Raw genomic sequence first — 5563 nt, 5'->3', positions numbered from 1 at the left:
TCAGCAACTGAAACAGTCAAGGAGTAACCAAGTTGAAATTTTCTCATGAACTAAAAAACAAAGGTGTTCAAAAACAATAAAGTTAGGAACTTAAACTTTTATAATGTTGGGGTTGCAAGTGACCCAAAGATCATCTAGTTCAATTGTTTTCAAACTTCATTTCAGGGCGTATTAGGCATCTTCAATGAAAACGGATTTCAAATATGTCCATCAGTGAACATGAACAGTATCCCTATAAAATAGCATAACCACCAACTTCCTATTATTTCTGTTTTAGATCTCATGTTCACAGAAGGATTGTGTCACATACCAACTGGTTGGCTGAACAGACTGTCCAAGAATAGCACTGCCATTTGCCTGGCAGGTGCTGCTTTTAGGATGCCCTCCCCACCACCTTGCCACTGAGTAATGAGAAGGTGCCTAAGAGCCACCAGAGATACCAGCGTCCTCCTGGATGTTCTGTCATTTTGGATGTAGTGCTTGGTAGGTTCAAAGCAGAAGCTATATTCAAAGGCCATTGTAGTGCCCCCGTCAAATTACAGGGGTTGTGGGGCATCAGCAAGTTGGGATGGACACTCCAAAATTAGTTACCAAAGGCAGGGTCAATTGAAGGCTTTCCTCCAAGCTTACTTACTAAAGCAAAGGGCAGGGGGAGTTGGTGGAAATACACAGGGAAGAGCTGGGACGTTCCATTTGGCCACTGCTGTTATACTGTCTACTCTTAGATCATGATAGGCAACAGTGAGCCCAAACAGACCAGGCCTTTGTGAACTGTGCACACACCCCAAATTCTCAGCAACATACAGGGCTCTGTGTTAAGATACTTGGCATTGAAGACATGTTTATACCAAATATGTTCCCTGAAGGGAAAAAAGTTTGAAAATCACTTGTACAATTCAATCTTAAAGTAGGCTGCCAACTATCTTTTTTAAAAGCTGATGAAATTCTGTAATAATACTAGATATTTGCGTGCTTGCTTGTTTACGTAAAAACTACATTTCTAACCTTTAAGGCAAAAATTGCATTGCAACTGCAGCAGTGTAATGACCACTACAGTCTACAACATTAAATACGTTTTTCACTCCCATTTTGTTTTAACCTCCTCCAAATCCGCAACAGGCATGGCCTCCTTTCCATATTAAACCATGTCATCCAGATGTTGTAACATCCAAATTAAGAAGATACGCCATGTAGAAAGCATGCACAGACTTAGTATACTTAAAATATAACAAATGTATAAAATAATTCAGATGGCTCAAGAGAATAGAGTATATGAGTTTGCAATGGGGGCACTTCATCATAGTTCTGCTATGAATTCTGTTGTGTCTGTATTCAACCTGAAGCCTCAGAGATTATTATGGTTTAAGATACAGGTTGATTTAAATATTTAAAAGGAGTCCTTTCTAATAAAACGTTATTAACTGGGAGTGGAATATTAAAGTGACAGATCATGAGACAGATCAGATAGCATTGTGCTGAAATTTTAGCATATTGGCCACAGGAGAACTTTATCCATGAAAGTTTAGCTACATTCATTTCTAATACCCTTTTTCCTGAAAGCAATAATTTTGGCAGACCTTAGTTTTTCCAAAGAAAGGGGGTCATCTTGCCACTTTTGGGGCCCCAATATTTCCAAAGATTATCAGGGTTGCCTGTCAAAACATTGTTGTAAAGCCTGTATTAATTATTTGGAGGGTTATTTTTTTCTAGATACATGCCAGAACTTAAATATCTTGCTTAACAGAGGCATAGTGTCCCAGTCAAGGGAAGTAATAGTACTGCTCTATTCTGTCTTGGTCAGAACACTCCTGGAGTATTATGTCTAGCTTTGGGTGCCACAATTTTAAAATGATATTCACATGCTGGAAGGTGTGCAGACGAGGGCAATCAAGATGATCAAGAGTCTGCCAAACAAGGCTTGTGAGGAACTCTTGAGAGAGATGGGTATGTTTAGCCAGGAAAAGAGGAGACTGAAAGGAGACAACTGCCATCTTCAAATATTGAAAAGGCTGTCAAATGGAAGATGGCTTGTTTTCTCCTGGTCCAGAGGGCAGGACCTGAACCAATGGCTTCAAGTTACAAGAAAAGAGATTCTGACTAAACATCAGGAAAAACTTTGTGGCAGTAGGAGCTGTTTGACAGTGGAACCAACTCCCTTGGAAAGTAGTGGACTCTCCTTCCTTGGGGGTTTTAAAGCAGAGATTGGATTATCATCTGTCATGGATGCTTTGGTTGCAATTCCTGCATTGCAGGAAGTTGGACTAGATGATCCTCAGGCTACCTTCCAACTCTACAGTTCTATGGTTTTATGATTCTATGGAAGCAGTTGCACATCCCAAACTACAGGACACCAGTTAATGTTAGCTTAAGAGTTAGCTAAACTAAATTTCTAATAAATGGCTGTTTTTCATGTCATATCTAGAAGGCAGCTATCATAAAGAACAACTATTCTTTTTTTAAATTTAGAAATTGCAGACACCCATGTCATTGTGGAAGACAGTTTCAAACTATTGTATTGGGAGAGTCATCATTTTTCGTGTACAATGAATGCCCCAAGAAAAATAAAGTTTTTTTAAAAAAGAATAAATTTGCATGACAATAGGAAAACCCAGAGAAAAACAAATTGTGAGTTGCATGCTTGCCACAAGATGGCAGGGTAGTATCAAACACTTGGACCTGGCATTTAAAGGACAACAAAATCACCACACACACAAAAGGGAAGCTTTTTAATAGAGAAAGCAAGACCAAGCTCTGCTCTGTCATGCAAAAGGCACAGTGCAGACTCATTCAGACAGCTGCTTTCAACAGTTATGTGGTTTGTATGATTTGGGGGGGGGGGGGAGTTCCAAACCCCGAAGTAGTATTGTGTAGATACTGCATGCAGATTACAGTATTTGGTTGCCTCTGCTCTCATAGCAACTGCATTCCTAAACAGACACACAGTTTTGTGGCGCTAGAAGCTGCCACAGAAAGAGACAGGAAGTAAATAAAACAAGATAAAGAGTTGGAGAGAAGCTCAGGAAGGGTAGGGGTACAGCAGACAAGACAGAAACCCAGAAAAAAAGTTGTTGTACTTAAAACAAACTGTACAATGCCTTCAAAGGTCAAGCTGTTTTGTAACTAATTTGGAGATGAAGTAATATTAAAATGAGAGTTGGGTGTCTGTGTATAAATAAGGTTTGATTAAAAAAAAACTCTTTCAGCTTTGATAAATTATGCTCAAAAGTATCTTGTTGCACTAGGAAAAAAATTATACTGAATACTGTATTTTAAAAACTTGTATTGTTCACTCAACTTACAGATATCCATTATTTCTTTCAGTTATACTTCAATGCATAACAGTATCCACAAAGTTGTCAAAACAGGGTATGCTTGGTTGTTTTTTTAAGGGGCTATCTTATTTACTTATTATTTGAATTTATAGCAAAGCCTTCACCACAAGGTCTGTTCAGGGCTAGATACATACAATTCTTTAATACTGTTTAAATAGCAATTAGAAATTCAGTTAAAAGATTGTCATTAACAGCTATATTTTAGCACTTCTTTTATTACCACTGTAGTTGTATTCTGTAGTAAATAGCATCTTGTAAGGAAATGGAGTAGCTCTGAAACAAGGGACACTGCCTTAAAATGAGACTAGCTGGTAAGTCTATTTCCCTAGCAACAGTGTTCTAATATACCCTACGCAGACCTCCATCATTTCTCCATAATATTATTGCTTCTGCAATGTAGAAAGCAATGCAATACCGCAGCCAATTTGCAAGGAAGCCCAGAGGGGCTGCGCTCTTGCTGCTTAGGGTCCTACAGTGAATATGCTTAGTGATAGCGATTTTTATGCAACAAGAGACCTTCACAATTGAGCCAATTATTAATGCAAATACCACCTATTAAAATATAGCAGCAATGCTGATCAATCTGATGTGAGAGCATAGTAACTATAGTTCCTATGTTTTTCTGCAATTGCTTGAAATTATTTTTACTGAAAGTACAGTCACTCACTGACAAGTCAAGTCACAATGCGGCTTTAGAGCTCAGAGATCAACAGTCAACAGGATTTTCAATGCGCCAGCTGCAAAAGACAATGAGGTTGTGCATCCATAGCAGTGACCAGAGGAGGAATGGCCACTGGGAAGAGCACAGAGAAAAGACACCATGGTGCATCTGCAGCAGCACAACTGGACACCTTCATTTTCCCCAGTTGCAACAAAGCATGTCTCTCTCCCACATTGGTCTTTACAGCCAAAGCTGGATAACCTTCCCATAGTTTGACTCCACCCCCCCCCAAAAGGTGCACTCCTCCAATGTCTCCAGACAGATGTATGCCAACAACAGCACTCTTGAATGCATCTCTACAGAGTAATAGTATATCAAGTACTCTGCATACAGATTAAGTAAAGTTTGCTGTTGCCCTCTCTAAGTGTTCCAGTATTTCCCAACAATATGAAATTGTTATTTCCATTTGTTACCAATTTTCAAAGAACTTCACTAAACAAAAAGCTTCTTTAGAATCATTCCAGAGCACAATGCTCTCATATTTATTAAGCAGTGTGATAGCTGTCAAAGCTGTTTACAAAGAGTGCTAGGATGTTGTTGGGCTACAACTCCCACCATCCCTAGCCAGCAGGAGTATCAGTCAGGAATGAAGAGAGTTATAGTCCAACAACATCTGGGGGACCCAGGATTGGAAAATGCTGGCCTAAGTACCTGTCTCAAAAAGGAATATGCTTAACTTATTGTGCAGACTTTAGATGGTACTGATCCAGGGATTAATCACTGAACAGCTGAGGAGGGGGCTTACAGATACAAAAATAAATAAAGAACATGAATTTTTGTTGCCTGTTTCTGGAGGGCAACAAACAATGGCTAGTCTAGCCATTGCCAAAATGATGCCCCTCCAGGCCTGACCCAGCCCACTGATGATGCATGAGAGGCAACCACCTCAAACAACAGGCTCTGGACTATTGGGAGGTGATAGATCCACGTGTGCAACCACCCACTCCCCTCTGGGAGCCTGATCTGTAGCTACTCATTAGAGAGATAAGACAGAACAACACTCTGCACATGAGCAAGGAATAACTCTCCTCTATTACTAGGCAAGTTACAGGGCTGGGTTCTGAAGTCAGCAGGTTCTAGCCTAGCTGCTCACTGAAATAGAAAACAAGACAAGCTAAAGTTGAGAATGTCCAGCCGAGATTTATTTGCTATTTGGTGAACCCAGCTAGGGGGACAGTATCATTCTACTCTCCGTCTCTCAAGCAAGCACGCCTTCCAGGAAGATGCTGTGGGGGAAGGAAAGAAACCCCCATTGAAGACTCCTTGCTCTCCTAGAGAAAGAAGTGCTTTTTCCACAGAGTGCCATAAACAGTTCATTGGGTGGTACGGAGTCAACATACTAGCTTCCCAGCAGGTGGGAGCTGTTGCTTACTAAGAGGTAGGAGGGTGAGGTGGGGAAGCAGTCAGCACAATTAACAAACACCTACAGGAGCACCATGTTGGCTCCAGCACTACATTTGTATCATGTTGACCTTGTTAGCAAGCCTCCTTGGAAGACATGTGTTTCAAA

Source organism: Podarcis muralis, chromosome 5, assembly GCF_964188315.1.
Source record: "Podarcis muralis chromosome 5, rPodMur119.hap1.1, whole genome shotgun sequence".
Taxonomy (NCBI): Eukaryota; Metazoa; Chordata; class Lepidosauria; order Squamata; family Lacertidae; genus Podarcis; species Podarcis muralis.
The sequence above is the reverse complement of the archived record's forward strand: the minus strand, read 5'-3'. Positions refer to the sequence as shown.